This window comes from Triticum urartu, chromosome 3 (genome assembly GCF_003073215.2).
Source record: "Triticum urartu cultivar G1812 chromosome 3, Tu2.1, whole genome shotgun sequence".
Classification (NCBI taxonomy): Eukaryota; Viridiplantae; Streptophyta; class Magnoliopsida; order Poales; family Poaceae; genus Triticum; species Triticum urartu.
The window spans coordinates 486,838,246-486,858,376 of NC_053024.1; positions in this window are offsets into that span (position 1 = coordinate 486,838,246).

Consider the following 20,131-nt stretch of genomic DNA (forward strand, 5'->3'; position numbering starts at 1 on the left):
AACAATATCATAAGTAATGTAACAGTATAAGTATATATCATATGCCCGTGATCACCTCCCGAGTGATCACGGCCCAGTAGTATAGCATGGCAGATGGACAAGGGTGTAGGGCCACTAATGGAACACTAGCATCCTATACTAAGCATTTAGGATTGCAGGTAAAGGTAACAACATGCTACACTACTCTAATGCTAGCAGTAGAGAGAAGAATAGGCCATATCTGGTGATCAAAGGGGGGCTTGCCTGGTTGCTCTGGCAAGAGAGATGGGTCGTCAACACCGTAGTCGTACTAGGTAGCAGCGGCGTCGGTCTCGGTGTCTAGCGAGAGAAGAGGGGGAAGAAACAATAAATATAATGCAAACAAATGCATGATGATGCATGACATGACAAATCGTGATGCTAGGTGTGCCCTAACGCGGTACGAGGTGGTACCGGTGAAGGGGGAAAACATCCGGGAAAGTATTCCCGGTGTTTTGCGTTTTCGCACAAATGAACCGGACGGGGAAAGTTGCTTGTTTTCTATGCTAGGGATGCGTGCGGACGAACGTGCTGCGTATCCGGGTTCGTCTCGTCGTTCTGAGCAACTTTCATGTACAAAGTTTTTTCATCCGAGCTACGGTTTATTTTATATTAATTTTAGAAGTTTTAAATCATTTTTTAAATTGTTTTAATTCAAAAATTAAATCTTAAATTGCTATGGGTACACAGAATTGTACCCAACAGAATGTATGTGTGGCTGGCAGGTGGGGTCAAGGGGGGTCCAGTCAGCATTTGACCAATCAACTGTTGACTGGTCAACAGGGTCAAACAGGGACCACCTGTCATGGACTGGGTCAACCCAGTCAACAGTTTGACTAGTCAAACTGGACAGGGGGCCCACTTGTCATTGACTGACAACTAACTAACCTAATTAATTGGTTTAATTAATAGATTAATTAGGTTAAGTTAATTAGGTTAATCTAATCAAGATTAATTAAGTTAATTAATTCTTTAATTAAGTAATTAATTGTTTTATTTATTTATTTATTTATTTTAAAACTACTTTTTTAATCATTTTTGTTCTGGGGGTGGGGCCCCACTGTCATAGGCCCAGAGGAGGCCCAGCGGGTTTGGGCGTGGGTGCCCGCCGGAACACACACGGGCGCGTGTGCTTTGGGGCGCCGGTGTCGGGCGTGTGGTCTGCGGGGGGGGGGGGGGGGGGGGGGGGGGGGGGGGGGGGGCGGGGGGGGGGGGGGGGGTGAGGTGGGGCGACGCCACCGGCTGGGCGGCGCGGCGGTGACAGCGCCGGCGTGGGGCGGTGAGCGGAACGGGGCGCGGTTTGAAGGGGGGAGGAGAAGCGCGTGCGGCGGGGCCAGCCGACAGCGGGCCGAGCAGGGCGATGCGGTCGGGCAGCGCGACGCGAAGGGCAAAGGCGGGCGCGAGCGGCGCCGGTGCGGCGAAACGGGCAGCGGCGAGCAGGAGGGGAGGGTGGCGCGGTCTCGGGCGGACCTGGAGCACAAGGGGCACGGGCGGGCGCGGCGGCTGCGACACAAGCCAGCGGCGGCAGCGGTTGGTCGACGCGGGCGCAAGCAGCGCGAGGTTAGGTAGTGCGGGCGCGAGGGCACGCAGGGCGCGGCGAGGGCACGGCGGCAACAGCGGAGCCGCGGGGAGGAACCATGCCGTGAGCGCGTGCGCGCGAGGAAGAGAGGAGGAGGGGGAAGCTCACGGGGACGATGTAGGGTTTGTGGCAGTGGGGTTGAGAAGGACGGGGACGAGCCGACGATGGAGAGGACGGTGAGGCGGCTCCGTCGAGTGGACGAGTGGCACGAGCTCCGGGCGGTGGCGGTGGTGCACGGCGACGTCGAGCGGGCGCGGCTTCGGGCGACGTAGAGGTCCGGCGGTGTCGGGGCGAGGTGAGGCAATGGCGACGAGGTGGGGGGCAGCGGCGACGGTGAGGCGACCGATGGCGTCGAGGCGTGGCCCGATCCAGATCGGGGGCAAGGGCAGAGGCGAGGGGAATGCGGGGAGGGAGTGGGTGAGTGGAGGGGTCGTGGGTAGTGGGCTAGGGTTTGCCTCGAGTGAGGGGGTAGTAGGAGGGAGTGGGGCGGCCTGGGCCGACCAGGCTAGCAACTGGGCCGACTGGCCCAGTGGGGGGTGGGTTCTCTTTCACCTTTTTTATTTTTTTGCTAGTTTTGTATTTTCTTTTTTCTTCTTTTGTTTATTTTATTTCCTTTCTGTTTTAGCTTAGTTTCCTTTTATTTTTGATTTAGCAAAATACCAAAATGGCACCTAATTTGATGTTACCAAATATGCCACTGCCACATTAACTAGCTACCTAATCTAAAATAGTTGTGTAATTATTTACTATTTAAAAGTATTTAATTAATTGTTTTGCTACTATTTTAGTTATCTTATAGCATTTAAACGTTGTATAAAGTATGGTGCTTCACCATGATCACCTATGCATTAATTGGCACAACTCGAACAATTTGGTTTTAATATTTGAAAACTTTTATTATTTGCTTTTAATTGAATTTGTATTTGAATCGGTCTCGAACTAACACGAGATTAGAGATAGTAATCGAAGTGACGTGGCATCATTAGCAGAGAATTACTGTAGCTTAATTATCCGGGCGTTACACCTGGCCGAACTATGGTCGGCCAGATCGGGATGCGGATGACGAAGAAATTCGCCACCCACCCACCACCCACTTAGTAGCCACTGTCGACGATTTGACCAACATGCTTTCCTTCGACTCCGAAGACATCGACGGTAGGGACGACGATGCAGGAGACGAATAGGAGCCACTGCCCATAGGGCACTGGACGTCCACTTCATCATATGATGTATACATGGTGGACATACCCAAAGAAAACAACGACGAGGAACGGAAGGACGCAGCGAAGGATCGTTCCCTCAAGAAGCATTCAAAGCGGCGGCGTAAGCACTGCTCCAAATCCCACCTCGGTAGAAACAGCGATCATATAGACCCAGCGATAGAGCAGGGGTAAACCAGCGGACGACAAACACGACATTGAACCATCGTCCGACCACGGCAACACGGAGAATCAAACCGAACAACCCGACTCCGGCGAAGATAACAGTCCGGATGACATCACTCCGGACAGGCACCCAGAGCAATAGAATACCCATCAAAGGCTTGTTGCCACTATGAGGAGTCTGAAAAAGCAGAAGCAAAGGCTCAGGGCAGCACAAGACACACTCAGAATTAGATGGACTGAAGTACTCAACACTGCAGCAAAGTACGGCGGTAGTCACCACACAAAGAGCTACCCGAAGCGAAAGCTGCTACCTGAATTCAATGAGGAGGCCTTAGGTCCCCCGCAATCAAAAAACAAAACAGCCATCCGGTCGGATAGACGACCTCGTGGCCAACATAGAGCGGAAAACGACGCCGCACACAAGCCAGTACGCGATCCACGTGAGGGCTCGCATCAAAAGGACGGCGCAACCAGATCCATCTACGGGCATAGCAAGCGCGCTCCAGCATGCAATGCAACACAACAAAAATCCGAACACCATGGTACACCCAAATACAGGGATGCCGCACACCCCCTATGTTTCACCGATGAGGTGCTAGACCATGAATTTTCAGAGGGATTCAAACCCGTAAACATAGAGGCGTATGACGGAATGACAGACCCTGGGGTCTGGATTGAGGACTACATCCTCCATATCCATATGGCTCGAGGAGACGATCTCCATGCCATCAAGTACTTACCCCTCAAGCTCAAAGGGCTAGCTCGGCACTGGCTTAAAAGCCTCCCTGAAAACTCCATTGGAAGCTGGGAAGAGCTCAAAGACGCTTTTCGGGCAAATTTTCAAGGGACCTATGTCCAACCACCGGATGCAGACGATTTAAGTCATATAAATCAACAGCCCGGAGAGTCAGCCCGAAAGCTTTGGAACAAGTTTCTCACTAAAAAGAACCAAATAGTCGACTGTCCGGACGCCAAAGTCTTAGCAGCTTTCAAGCACAGCGTTCGAGACGAATGGCTTGCCAGACACCTCAGCCAAGAAAAGCCGAGAACAATGGCAGCATTAACAAGCCTCATGACCCGCTTTTGCGTGGGCGAGGACAGCTGGTTAGCCCGATGCAGCACCAGCGACCCAAGTACATCCGAAGTCAGGGACGGAAACGGGAAGCCACGACGCAGCAAAAACAAGCGCCGGAATAAAGAAGACAGCCCGAAGAGCATGGCGGTAAACGCCGGATTCAGAAGCTCTCGGCCAGGTCAGTAAAAGCTGTCCTCCAAAGGCAACAGAGACAAACTGTCCAGCCTGAACAAGATTCTAGACAAACTATATCAGATCCACAGCACCCCCGATAAACCTGCAAATCATACCCATACAGAATGTTGGGTCTTCAAGCAGTCCGGGAAACTCAACTCCGAACACAAGGGGCAGGATACACCAACCGAAGACGAGGACGAGCCTCGCAAGCAAAGCACCGGGGAACAGAAGAAATTCCCACCAGAAGTCAAAACAGTAAACGTGTTACACGTGATGAAGGGGAGAAACAAAGCGGCACTCCTAGAGACACATGCCCCAGGGCCTATCTCCGCGGAGTTCTGCCACTGGTCGTCCAAACCGATCACCTTTGACCATCAGAATTACTCGGCAAGTATCCGGCATGCAGGATGGGCTGCCTTGGTGTTAGACCCGATAATTGACAGATACCACTTCACACAAGTCCTAATGGACGGCGGCAGTAGTTTAAACCTAATATATCAGGACACAGTCCGTAAAATGGGGATAGACCCAACAAAAATCATCCATAGCAATACTACCTTTAAAGGAGTAACGCCAGGCCCAGAAGCCCATTGTATGGGCTCCATGCTACTAGAGGTTATATTCGGCTTTCCCGATAACTTCCGCAGTGAAAAGTTAACCTTCCACATCGCTCCCTTCCAAAGTGGCTATCAAGAACTACTCGGACGTGAAGCTTTCGCTCGCTTTAACGCAATACTGCATTATGCTTCTCTCATGCTTAAGATGCCCGGTCCACGTGGCATCATTACAGTAAATGGAAATATTGAGCGCTCCTTGCGCGCGGAAGACCGCGCTGCTGCCTTGGCAGCCGCACACTAGACGGCCTCACCAACTAGAGCATCTGACAGGTCGTTAAGACCAAGGACACAGTTAGACGAGTCCGATGTAGCTATATATAATTGATACATGTTTGATGGCTATACCCCTACAACAATACAAGGGGCTCAACGCGTGTGAACAAGTGACAATTAGGCTCAACTTTACTCATCTGGAACTATACATGGTTTATTTAGTATAACCTACCTTTTGCATGACAACTTTTCAACTAAGTTCCTCTCTTTTTCAGATGACCATCGTGCTACACCCGTCCAGGATACGGCACAACGGAGACACGGGCGCAGACGTGCAGCAGGGACCCGTGCCAAGGATTCTTTTTAGATTAAGACACTGCGTAAACCTTTTTTACTGTCTCTTGTTGATACACATCCCCCGGATTCTCAGTACAACTAAGAAGGATGTTGACGTATTGGCATGTGGCCACGTCAGAATATTGCACGTACCTGGACACCAGGGGCTTATTACAAAGGGCACTGTTTAGCCCGGTTTACATCATAAAGACCGAATGCCTTAGGGAGTGTTCGGCGCCGCGAGTTTGGCCTTATATGCATCAGCTCCGAATCATGTCTTTGGTCAAATGTTGAGTTTGCTCGGCTCCTGTGTTTTGCTTCCTTACGTTCCGCTCTATCGGCTAGGGCGGCACCAGGAGAACTACTGTGATTGTGCCCTGGTTCATCCGGACGAGCACCTCAGTAGAGAAAGCCGAAAACAGACTATCATGATATAGCGTGAGACTGGTCAACCACTCGATGACCTAGCAGAATCTTCGGGATTCCTCCGCCTTAACGAAGGGCCGTTTCCCGGCCAGGCATGTACGCGCCCCGAATTCGGATGAGCACGGAGCCACCAGGGGCTATATAGTAGCCCCACTGTTAAAATCCTCTGGCTAAGTGAAAGTGTTAAAGCATTATAGTCCGATTGCCTAGTTCGCTGCGCTATCACGTCCTTAATGGACCAAGACGTTGGATCAAGTGTGAACATGCGTCTTCTGCGAGCACCCCCGCATTATATGCGTTGGGGCTAAAGCCGATGACTGCCATCTTTCAGGTTATATACATATATACATAAACGGCTGCACAGGAGGCATCATAGTACTTTCGAGCAAAAGTATAAAAACAGCCTTGATAAACTCAATAAAACATTGTTTTTCAATGGGAATACATGTCATTAGAACATAATATTCTTTGAGCATTGCGCTTCTATCGAAGGAGCGCCCTCAAGAACTTCTCGAAAGTAGTGCTCGGCAGGTACTCGGCTCTTGTCTGAATCTTGGGCTGCAATGGCGGTGGCCTCCATCTCCGCCCGGTATGTCTTCACACGGGCAAGGGCCATCCGCGCACCCTCTATGCACGCCGACCTCTTCATCACGTTGATGTGCGGCACCGCACCAAGGAACTGCTGCACCAAACTAAAATAACTGTTCGGCTTTGGCCTTTCCAGCCACAGATGATCGACAACAGACCTCATGGCAAGTCCGGACAATCTATTCAGCTCGGCCCATTCGGCCAACCGATCAGTCAATGGAAGCGGACGCTCTGGAACGTTAAATTGTGATCAGAACAGCTTTTCCACTTCGTGATCTTTTTGATCTCGGAAGTATTCGGCCGCATCAGCAGCACTCGCCGCTAAGTCCAGATATGCGTCCGCAGCACTCCACAGCCGGTCCAAAGGGGTGTACCGAGGATCTCCAAACTTCATCCGCAACATAAAGGGCTTCCCAGCCGCGATATCCCCGGCTTGACGCAGCTCCTCCTTCATCGCTCTCATTGCAGTGCGGGTGTCTTTGGTCGCCATCGTGGCCTTCTCCAGGTCTGTCCTCTTTGCTCGATCTTCCTTTTCAAGAAGCTCATAACGGTCAGCGGCGTTCTTCAATTCCACAGCCATCCTGGCTATTTCCTCCTTGCTTTGGCAGTGAGCAGCCTGTTCGGCTTTTAGCTCCTCGATTGCCTTTAGGGCAGCCGCATCGCTTTTCCTGGCTTGTTCTTTGGCTCAGGCAAGTTCCGCCTGAAGGTTCTCCACAGCCGCAGCTTCATCTGCATTCACACACATGTTATAGATACTGACATCATGCTCCTCTTCCCATGTGTCATCGGAGGAATCACATACCCTGTGCCTCGTCAAGCCGCTTGTTGACAAGTAGGATGTCGGCGTCTGCCACATCAAGCTGCCGCTTTAGCTCGGCAAACTCATCAGTCTGGCTGGCCACCAGACCCTCCGCCACCTGCATATTAAGACGGCACGATTATTCCTGGGACTATGATCCTCTGTGTGATGTCGTCTTCGACAGCACCCAGAGTCTCAGGGGCTACTATCTACATATGGCACATCTAAAAATGTGCGGTACTGTCAAAAATGTACATCATTTCGCGTACCTCAAAACCCGTCAGTAGACTCATAAAGGCTTCATCCAACCCTCTTTCGGCGGACGAAATCCTTTCAATCACCGTACCCATCAACGTGCGGTGATCTTTTGAGATAGCCGCTTGCTCTAGCAGATCCCTTAGTATGTCCGACCATACACCAAACGGTGCCGGACTCTTTCGATTGCCCTCTTCAAGAGCCGGATACTGAGGACTTCGGGTGGCCATAGGATTACCTTCTGGCCTTGCCGGATCAGGAGAAACCCTCCGCGACGACACCTCGGGGTCGCCCGCCTCATGAGGCGGTATGGCAGGGGGAGGCGTTTCACTCTCCATCATCTCTGGAAGAAGATCCCCTGAAGACGAGCTCTGCTGAGAAGGGCTAAGATCTGAACTGCAAGACAAATGCTTCGGTTATTTTCCTCAGAAGTAAGGCAAGATATTTTCATTATTAAGTACCCTTTTACTTACAGCTCGGTGGAGGGCTGATCCCCTTGAGGGCATAGTGCGGCCGGGGTATCCCCCAGGGAAGGACCCTCCGGCGAAGATTTCTTCCCCCGTTTGGAGATCGTGGTCTCCGGGTCCTCAGAGGTGTTCCTCTTCCTTCCCTGGGGAGAGGAAGTTTCAGTTCCTCCTTCCCGGTTAACCTCCTTCGCGGAGGCGCTAGCCTCCTTGTCCCCCCTTTATCTTCTCCTGAGGACGCTTGATAAGGCGCGATCTCCAGCATCCTGGCTAGCACGGGATTTGGTGATGTCTCAGGGGAGGGGGCCGGACACATGATCAACTTTGCCTTCGCTATCCAATCCTGGTCAAAGAGCGGCTTTTTTAGGGCAACGTTGCGATAAACAAACGGATAGTGTGTTCGGATGCAGGGCTACTTACTTGGGTATCCAGGCGATTGCAGCTCAGACATGCATCCTCAGTGATGTCCGGATACATTATTTGTGGTTCGAAGAACAATTTGTACATCTCCTCGGGCGTCATGCCAAGGAAGTGTTGAATAGCTCGCGATCCTTCCGGTTGAATTCCCACAAGCGAAGGGGTCGGCGTTTGCAAGGATGGACTCGATGAACTAGCATAACTTGCACTACCATAACCAGACTGAAATCTCTCTCAAAGAGATCTCGGATACGGCTTTGCAGTATTGGCACGTCGTTGGCTGGACCCTAGCTCGGCCCCCTGCTGATCCATGACGTCAGTTGTGGTTGGGGGCTTGAGCGAAAGGTGGGGGCAGCTACCCACTTGGCACTTCGGGGAGCTGTGATGTAGAACCACTCCCGCTGCCACAATCCGGACACCTCTGGGAAGCTACCCTCAGGCCATGGAGCGTCAGCAATTTTGCTTATTAAAGTGCCTCTGCACACTGCGTGCTGCCCCTCGATCATCTTTGGCTTCACATCGAAGGTCTTGAGCCACAGGCCGAAGTGAGGGGTAATGCGGAGGAAGGCCTCACATACGACAATAAATAACAAAATGTGAAGAAGGGAATCCAGGGCCAGATCGTGAAAATCTAGCCCACAATAGAACATAAGACCCCTAACAAAGGGATCCAGAGAGAGGCCTAGTCCTCGGAGGAAGTGGGAGACGAACACGACGCTCTCGTTGGGTTCGGGAGTAGGGACGACCTGCCCTCGGGCGGGAAGCCGATGCGAAATTTCAGCGTCAGATATCTGGCCTCTCTCAACCTCTTGATGTCCTCCTCCGTGATGGAGGAAGGCATCCACCGACCTTGAAGGTTGGATCCGGACATAGTTGAAGGTCCGAAGCACCTGACCTGAGTTTTGGGTGTTAGAACTCGAGGCGGGGGAAGGATTTGATTGAGCACGAGAGGGAAAAAATAAAAAGCCTTGTCCCCTTTATAAAGAGGGTGAATATCAAGCGTCCTCCTCGTGGCCGTTTGGGACTTGCCTAAGATCTAGGAGTCCTACCAATAGGCACGGTTGGGTTACCCACATCCGTATTGATGACAATCCCGTAATAAAGGGGACACGATCTCTACTTCGACAAGACGTGCCAAGGAAACTGCCTCGCGAAACACGCTGAGATTGGTTATGAAAAACGATTCGAATAAAGACCTAGCTGTGGTGTGATGTCACACTACGGGGTACGTCGGCAGATTAGATTTATGGAAATATTATTCTCTCTACGGTGGTATGTGGAACTTGTTTTGCAGAGCCGAACATGATCCTCATGTTCAAAATCTTCTATGAAGTATTCGGAGGAGGAACCCGCCTTGCAATGCCGAAGACAATCTGCGCGTCGGACTCATCATCATTGAAGCCTGGTTCAGGGACTACTGAGGGAGTCCTGGATTAGGGGGTATCCGGACAGCCGGACTATATCCTTTGGTCGGACTGTTGGACTACGAAGATACAAGATTGAAGACTTCGTCCCGTGTCCGGATGGGACTCTCCTTGGCGTGGAAGGCAAGCTTGGCAGTACGGATATGTAGATCTCCTTCCTTGTAACCGACTTTGTGTAACCCTAGCCCCCTCCGGTGTCTATATAAACCGGAGGGTTTAGTCCGTAGGACCAACAACAACAATCATACCATAGGCTAGCTTCTAGGGTTTAGCCTCTTCGATCTCGTGGTAAATCAACTCTTGTACTACTCATATTATCAATAACAATCAAGCAGGACGTAGGGTATTACCTCCATCAAGAGGGCCCGAACCTGGGTAAACATCGTGTCCCCCGCCTCCTATTACCATCCGCCTAGACGCACAGTTCGGGAGCCCCTACCCGAGATCCACCGGTTTTGACACCGACAGCCTCCATGGGTCTAGCTTCTAGTCAACTGATATTGCGATTAGAGTGATCACTCTTTCCCTTGGTTAGGCTGCGTAGGTGCGTAGGATTTCGTAGATTGGAATGGTGGGGAGCCTTTATATGAGAAGTGCAGACCGCGTTGAATTCATGTGCATGTTGGACTTCTACTCCTCGGCCCTTTACTGCACCTGCCTTTCGCTGTATGATAGGCGGGCCAGCCACCTGTTGGGCCCACATGTCATACAACCAAAGGCAGGTGTAGTAAGTCAATGAAGTTGCGTCCCCCTCCGTGCCGGTGCAGTATAGTCATCTCACCGGACCTCTAGTTGGGGCCAAACGAGAGAACTTTGATGTTTACTGGTTTATTGGTCCCCTTTGCATTTTGCGCCATGTTTTGACCTTTGATTTAACTAATAAAATGTTAATGCATGTAACCAAAAATGTTGTGTAATCCCAAAATACTTAGGCACGGTACATTAACTCCCTCCTCATTTCTTATTTCGTGGCATACCAACCAATGAGAGATGTGGGCCGTGCATGCTTTCAGGCTAGTCATAGTGGGGAGTAACTTAGACTAGTAACATGCATATGTTACTAGTCTATGTTACTACCTCTATAGTGCATGGTATCATAGATTAGTATCATAGGTGCTCTCATTTATTGTCATGCATGACACATAGTAGCACCACATTTATTATGTTACGGTATCTACCTATGTTACTATAACCATCTCTCTCTTCTTTAATTTCCTGCCACATAAGCATGTTTGCGAGTCCCAAGTACATGATACTACTTATGTTACCCCTACTATGGCCAGCCTCAATGACTTGAGACTACCAAACATGACATGCAGTGGTTAGTTCATTGCATGTAATCCTATTAATTAGCAAAAAGACATTAAGTTCTATCGCCGATAGGAATAAAACAATACACCAACTATTTATTTACAGAGGGAGTAGTACATTTTTGTGACATGCATTACTAGATATTGCTAGTCAAATACTAAATCTAGATGGACGTGGTAGTACTACTAAATCCAGACGGTGGTGCTAGTACTAGTAGTAGTACTACCAATGTACTAGTAGCACTGTACTAGATGTTGGTCAAATTATTACGTGTTGCTCCTCAAAGTGAAGTGACACGACCCTGTGCCGGAGATGACACCTGAGTATAGGCGCCATGTTCAGCATACCATAGTCAGCCTCACCGTCTGCAGTCACTATCATCATGGCTGTAGAGCTAGCCTGCTTACAACTTAGCCATGTTTGACATAATTTCCCGTGCGTAGATGACCGTGCATTGCACGGAACACCAAGATTGGGGGTGGATGGCGCCGGCAGCGGCCATCGCGCCAGATTTTTTCATCGCCTTCTAGATGTGGTTGGAGGGAGATAAGGCTGATTGTGAGAGACAAGGAGTTTTTTGTAAATAGGGAACAAGTGCGGGCATCTTTTTGCAAAACTGTAGAAGTTTGGTTTATATGTGTCAGATCTAGATCCGACGGCTATTGGTGAAAGATGGCAGGCACAACATCATCACCAACTCAGGACCTCTTTGATTCGCAGGATTTTGAAAACGCAGGAATAGGACACGACAATATTACAAGTTTCAAACTGATATTACAAATGTTAGGAGAAATGCTGCACCTACGAAGAGGGAATTACTAGGAAGTTTACGTAAGAACTTTTGTTACTTTAGGTTGATGCAGCATTATTGTACAAACTAAAATCCACCGCCCTGACAAGTCACTAATGGGAAAATAAATTTTCGGGTCTCTGGCCACTTCATGTTTCAAAAATAAATTCAGCTTCTGCGGAGACTTTGTCATTTAGGCTTAGACGCTTGCGGTGATCAGCACGCCATTCATTGTTGCACCAGAGAACGCCAAACCTCATTACCTTGAGCACACTTGCCTCCAGAACAACGAACCTAGCCAATTTAATCTCAGATGTGCTGCCTCGGTAGTCGATGAAATCAATTTCTGTAAGATGGAGATCAAGGCATTCGATGAGATTGTTATAGTGCAACACATTTTTCACTTTCGGGTCTTTTTTTATCTGCAAAAGAAGAGAACATATTAGAGCAGCTAGCTGTATAAGATTGCCATGTCATCAAGAGGTACCAATATCATTCGCTCATACGATAGGGTTGGCTGGCTAGTGATATTTTCTCTCTCTCTCTCTCTCTTTCTCTTTCTCTTTCCTCTCATTTACCTAGGAGCACGTGAAGAGCTTGGGAATTTGTTGCCTTCCACTATGTGGTCGATGCCATATTTCTCAAAAGTATGCCAGATAATACGCATCAATGTCAAATCAAAAGATTTAGGCACCGCTCTCACGATGTAAGAGAGTTGGCACCGTTGTGCACACAAACCCACATGTATAGACAAATCAATCAAACGAACGACCCCAGCCTCTCACGTTCCCAAACAAGTGTTTTTTATTGCCTCAGTCCTCTCTCTCTCTCCCACGCAAGTGTTTTTTCATTGCGTGAGTTAATTTGGTACCGGAGCAAAGTAGGTGATCCAGATTGGGGCACCAGGTGAGCAATGGAGGGGCATCGATGCCAAATGCATCACAAGTGAATTTGGCATGTGTTTTGGCCAACATAGTGGAGGGCAGTTATAGCCCACCGAGGGAGTCCTGGATTAGGGGGTCTCCTGACAGCCGGACTATATCCTTTGGCCAGACTGTTGGACTGTGAAGATACAAGATTGAAGACTTCGTCCCATGTCCGGATGGGACTTTCCTTGGCGTGGAAGGCAAGCTTGGCAATACGGATATGTAGATCTCCTCCCTTGTAACCGACTCTGTGTAACCATAGCCCCCTCCGGTGCCTATATAAACCAGAGGGTTTAGTCCATAGGACCATATACAATCATACCATAGGCTAGCTTCTAGGGATTAGCCTCTACGATCTCGTGGTAGATCAACTCTTGTAATACTCATATCATCAAGAACAATCAAGCAGGACGTAGGGTATTACCTTCATCAAAAGGGCCCGAACCTGGGTAAACATCGTGTCCCCTGCCTCCTGTTACCATCCGCCTTAGACGCACAGTTCGGGACCCCCTACCCGAGATCCGCCGGTTTTGACACCGACATTGGTGCTTTCATTGAGAGTTCCACTGTGTCGTCATCATAAGGAAGGATGGCTCGTCTCGTTGTCAAGGACAGCATCACCTCTGGGGGAGCCCTGGCTCTAGGCCAAACTCTCCGACTAGGCAGCTTCGTCATGACCGCCCGCTCGGCCGCTGCGCCGACGATGACTTCTCGGGTCATCGAAAATAGCCTCCACATCGGCTCGAAATTCGCCGAGAAGATGGATCCAATGGAGCTCTCATCTTTGAACGAGCTCTTGGATCGCATCGCCGCTCTGGGAGTTGCTATGAACTACGATCAGATCGGGCTTAAACCCGACCAAAGGGAGATTAACTCTCCACCGGTCACTGTCACACCCTGATTTTCATGCCACAACACTTAAGCTAATAAATCATGATAAAATGTGGTTTGACAAAAACTTTTGAGTGTTTTGTCTTTGCTTTGATTGAATGTCTGACTGCTGTTTGCAAGTGCTCTAAAAATCAAATAAATCCTCCAACTCCTATACTTCATCTCCTTGCTCCAAACCCTCGAACCAATGATCATGCCATGTGTATAGGACATAAAAATAACTTCTTACAAAAATAATTTGGCCAAATAGTATTTTCAAAAATTAGTTTTCCAAAAACCCCTGAATTGAGGTTTGTACTGCAAGTACTTAATTCAGGGCAGTAAAAATCTTTCCAAAAATATATTTGACTCCTATTAGATATAGGACACCCAAAAAACACAAAATATAATTTTAAAAGTTACTTTCCTATTTTATTTAAAGGCTTTTTCTTAAGTCCAAAAATGGTCTTTAATAGGTAAAAATTATTTTAATGCTTTCTAAATATTTGGGAAAGACTAGGGAAACTCAGTGGACATATATTGTCCATATATAAGAGTTTCACCACATGGTCATGTTCAAGATATTGGTCAAATCCCTCAAAAACCCTTTCTGGATATTTCAAGCTTTTGAAATATTTACAAAGGAAATGTTCCCCAAAAATTCCAAGAAAATCCTAGCATGTCACTTATGACATTTTTGATGATCTTGCCAAGTCTCATGTCATGGAGAACAGTATAACCCCATGAAACCCTCTCAAAACCACTTCTGTCCTTTTTCAAGTTTGAACAACTTTGCACTGTCAAACATGTCCAAATGCTCTCAAACTTGGTGCACATGCTAAAATGGTGTTATAATGCATCTAGACCAAATGGCACAAGTTGGAGAGAATGTTATCTTGATCAAAGTGCCCCAAAACCCTCTCTGCCTAGAACCAAATTTGAACAACTCTACATTGGCAACTTTCTCCTTTTTATCTCAACTTTTGTGGACATGTTCATGACCTCAAATGATTACACTACACTAAGTGGTGCATCAAGGAGAATAGATTTGCATGACTAAATCTTGAAAAGTCCACTTCTGCTAAATTCTAGGGTTTACCAAAGTTGCATTGTCAACTTCCTCCAAATGAGCTCCAACTTGGTGATCAACCCCATTTCTATATGACACTTGATCCTGTTAATCTTCATATCATTTGGAATCCATTTGCTTGCCCAAACCACCATCAAACACCTTCTGGCAGAAACTTAAAATGCATGTTTCGTCCATTTCCACTAATCTCCATGGGCTCAACTTGTTCCCACAGCCCCATCTGGTCCTCCTCTAACCCCTGCATCTTTCCCTGCCCGAGGAGCCATGATGATGGGGGTGAAAAGCTCTTTTTCCCTCTCTGGACAGCACCATTTCTCTCTCTCTCAACCTCCCTCCTCACTCCAGTGGATCCCCAGGGCATCCAATGCCATTGTCACATTGTTTACTCCCACCTGCAGCTTCCAGACACAAGTGGGCGCGTGAGGACGCGAGAAAAAGCCGTGGGTGCCGGCCATTTGCGCGCTCTGGAGCACGTCAGCGTGCTCCCGACCGTTGACGCCGCGCCTCCCGGCCACCTCGAGCCTCCCCCGCGCGCCACTCGATGCCCCTCGATGTCCGCTCCATGCCAGCAGGCCGCCCACTTGCTCCCGCGCCCTCCTCTCTCTCCTACAGCTCGCGCCAGAACGCCGCCCCGTTCGGCCAATGCTCGCGCCGCTCCTATGGTCCGCCTGCAGCTCGCCCCGCTCCTCCTCTCTCTCCCTGGCACCCTAGACCACTCTCACGAACACCCCCGAGCCCTCCATTCCCTCTCTAACAGACACCCGAGCCGATCCCGCGGGCACCCGTAGGCCGCGCCTACGGTGGACCTCGCCCAGCCTATAAAAGGCGCCCCCGAGCCTCTCTATCACTCCCTGTCGCTCCCCCACACTCCTAATCAACCTCCCACACCACCCATTTGTCCCCAGAGCTACTCGAGCTCGAGATCGAGCTCGAGCTCCGCCGCCTCGGCTCGTCGGCGTTCGCGCGGTACAGGCATCCTTCGCCCCCGTTCTCTCTCGATCTGGAACCACGCAGCACCACTGACCCCTTCCCCTCTCTTTCCCACTCTTTTGTAGCCGAGAACGGCCGGAACCATCGAAGCCCGAAGCAACTCCGCCGCATGACCTCGTCGCCGGCGAACCAGGCTGCTCCGGTGTCCAACTCCACCTCCACCCGAACGGCGACACGACGCTGAGCCCAGCCGTGCCCTCGCCCGACCTCGCCGTGCCCTGCGTCGTCGCCAGTGAGCTCACCGCCCTCTCTGACCCAGGGTTGACGACAACGGCCGTGGAGCCTGTCCGTCAGCCTCACGTCCTGACACCTGGGCCCCGCCCGTCAGGTTTAAATCTGGCACGCGCGCGCGCACCAGTGCGCCGGGCCGCCTCTCTGGCTGGGCCTGCTGCGCTGCGCCTGTTCTGGCCCAGCAGGCATAGAGCCCTTTTCTTTTTCTTTTTCTATCACTTTTCCAAGAATTCCATAGGATAAAATATATGTCCAAATAAATTGATTCCAATTCCTAAATTCCTAAAGTATTGCAACCTATTTAATGGTGCAATTTTCATTCAAATCCAACAACCTTTTCTTCACTATAAATATTTAAATGTGATTTTAAGCATTTAAATATACCTTTGTAAATCCATTTCTCCTATTCTGCTACTCCAAATCCAAAACTAGGAATTTTCCCCTTCTTAGTTTTCAACCTAGTATTTAACGAAAATGAGTTGACATTTTTCTGAGCACTTTGGTTTTTCTGTTTTATTATTGCCTTATTTTTCTCGTTATTATTTTGCGACGATAGATTGCGTTGCTGACGAAGGAGTTGGACCAGAAGACTTTGAAGACCCAGAAGACTTTGTTGAGCCAGGCAAGCATCCCTTTGACCATGTCTATGAAACCCTTTTTATGCATTTCATATAGCACTTTATTATTGTTGCATCGGAATCATGATGAGATGGTAGCCACTTTAGTGGGTTGCCTTCATTTCCTCCTTGTTGATACTTGCATTGTGCATGACCCTACCTTCTTATGAGGGTTATGCCGGTGGGAGTAGATAGGATGCTAAAGTAGTTGCTACGCAAAAAGGGACGGGAATATGCATGGTGATGGAGACAAAGTATTTTCAAAAGACTTTTAGAAAAACCCCATCGGGTGCCACTTATGCCCGGGGGAGATGATGAGTTGGGTAACCACTTGATGACGAAGTGGTGTACCGAGGCAAGTGTGCGTGTTGTTTTTCAAAATGGATTGGTTTAAGTTGCGATCGTTATTCCAACCTTACATGCGCAACCACTCTACCCTTGTATGGGAAAGGGCATTATTGATTACCTAGGCCAATACTAGCTTGGAGTCCGCATTACTAGTGACGGGAGAGTTGTTGGTGCGCTCTCTCAGGACGGGGTCGTGCCAGGTAGGGCGGCCATGACTGTTTTCACAGGGCACCGGATACACCGTTGTGTCCCCTCTCGGGTGATACGATCTCGAGTGAGCCTCGTATGATGTATATCGTGAGGATACGGAACAACGAGTGGACTCCTTGTTAGTGTCGTCTAGGGAAGATAGTGACCGGGTGCTTACCCCGAGTACTTGATGTACCGCGGGTCGCGGATGACACGGAAACTCCCCGGATCTTGTGGGTAAAGTGCGCAACCTCTGCAGAGTGTAAAACTATTCGAATAGCTGTGTCCACGGTCAAGGACGGTTGGGTAACCGCTCTTGGGCTACGTCCACATGTTACCAACCAGTGTGTGTGTTTGGATAAGTGGGAAGATCTACGTGGGACAAGTCAAAGGACTTGACATGATTGAGTTGGGTTGATGCCCACTCCATTTATGTTGATATATGTAACCTGTCCTCATGGTTAATTGAATTCTCCTGATGCATGTATTACAAGTTGTTGAACATGTCGTTGCACTCAAAACTAGCTTTCTGCAAAAATTTACCTATATCATGCATTGTTGTATCTTGAACCAAAACATGGGTTGCTTGCGAGTACATTCAAAGTACTCATTGGCTTGCCACTGGTTATTTTATTGGCCAGGCATGAAAGAACAGGATATGATGAAGAATACTTCGGTGACAGACATGCGAGCTAGGACGCTTCCTAGTCAGAATGCCTGTAGGGTTAAGGCAGATGGCATGGGTCCAAGTTATCGATGAAGATTTCCGCTGCAATGTTATACTCAAGACTTGACCATAATGGTCCTACTTGTGTAATACGATATGTATGGATGTAAGACTCTTGTTATTCAGCTTCTGTGTGTTCAGTGAGCATTGATCTCTGGGATCACTGTACATGACTTATGAGTCGGGGTCCCCCACAGTCACCCATCAGATAGCGGTGGTGGAGTAGAAATGCGGCGATTCTCCCTCTATCCTGAGGACGGACTATGTCCGGATTCCCGAGCTCTCTGAGCCGGATACCTGCTCACGGGAGGACATCGCCCTAACCCTGAACCTAGAATCAGGCTGCATACCGAACCTACGGGGCAACATCCGGAGCCCGAACTTCCAAGATCGGAAACTCCCCTACCCCAGGGTCTCAGATTGGGTCAAGGTCCGGACTTAAATCCACCCACCCACCCAGATACAAACGACCTTTCCCACATTAGGCAAGCGCCCCAAGAGATAGTATATCACTATTGGGCCAGATTCCTCCTTGTAATGAACAAGGTCAAGGACTGTCGCGAGGAAAACACAATTTCGTTTTTTTTCAACAATTGCACGGACAAGGGAATCCTCAACGCCATAAGTCACCGTGACATAGCACACTTCGCTGACTTGGCGGCCATAGTACGGAAGTACTGTGCGATGGAAAGCGCCTGGAAAACCCAAACAAAATTTTGGGATAATACGACTCTAACACAACCCCCAGTCCAAACTAAAAGGGTGCACTCTCATAAGTCGCCCGACTCAATTACAAAGAAGCAAAAGCCCACTACAGGGCGTGGAACAGTATTGGAGGGATGGCTTAACGGGCCTGCAAAATTCATAGTACAACGGATACCATACCAAAACATAGCCTTAGAGCATGTTGGGTACTCCGGCAGGTGGCCAAGAGCGGTGAGGATCTCCTCATCCAAAGAACCCCAGAGCACCTTCCCGTGGATAACAATACAGTATTGACAGTCTTCGAGACCTTCGCCTCAAATAATAGGCGTAAGCGAGCATTCCGCAGCCTTGCCGAAGTCTGCCACGTGGCAGCAATAAATCCATGGAGCGACACGGTTATCACATTCAATGCTAGTGACGAACCTAAATTCCGAACAACCCGAGCACCAGCCGCTTTGGTCCTCAGTCCAATCATGGACGGCTTTCGGCTCACTAAAGTGCTCATGGACGGCGGCAGCGGACTAAACCTCATTTATGAGGAGACTCTTCAAAAAATGGAAATAGACAGCAACCGTATTGAGCAAAGTAGCACGACCTTACGAGGAATTATCCCTACTCGGGAGGCACGTTGCGCTGGGAAAATCACACTAGATGTGGTATTCGGCACTCCGGAGAATTACAGGTCCAAAGAAATCACATTCCAAGTGGCCACGTTCAGTAGCGGATACCACGCCCTTCTAGGGCGGGAGGCATTCACGATTTTTCAAGCCATACCCCATTACGGGCACATGAAGCTCAAAATGCCCGGACCCAATGGAATCATCACTCTAGCTAGTGATCCGGACATAGCACTCTGCGCCGAGAACAAAACAGCCGCACTGGCCCTCGAGGCATTATCCGAAGCCCTTGTGGCGGAGGAGTTAACCGCGCTGCGCTCCAAAGTGGACAGGGACGACCTGATACTAGACAAAAGATCCAAGTCCACCTCCTTTAAACCAGCGGATGAAATAGTCAAATTCCAAGTCCATCCAATGGACCCCACAAAAACAGCATCCATCGGGGCACAGTTAAACCCCGCCGTAGACGCCGCACTACGAGAGTTTCTTCGCGAGAATTGGGACATATTCGCCTGTCATCCTTCAGACATGCCAGGAATCCTACGCAGGCTAGCCGAGCATAGCCTTAACATTCTAAAAGGATTCAAGCCGGTCAAGCAGACTCTTCGGCGTTTCTTCGAACCTAAGCGAGAAGCCATGGGAGAGGAGCTAGCCAAGCTACTAGAGGCCGGATTCATTAGAGAAATAAAACATCCGGACTGGCTAGCAAACCTGGTGACGGTGCCAAAGAAGGACAAATCCTGGCGCCTATGCGTCGACTTCAAGGACCTTAATAAGGCGTGCCCAAAGGATCCCTTCCCCCTCCCTCGCATCGATCAAATTATCGACGCTACCGCAGGACACGACTCATTGTGCTTCCTCGACGCATACTCCGGTTACCACCAAATTAAGATGGCGGAGTCCGATCAAGCCGCAACGGCATTCTTCACTCCATACGGCCCCTTCTG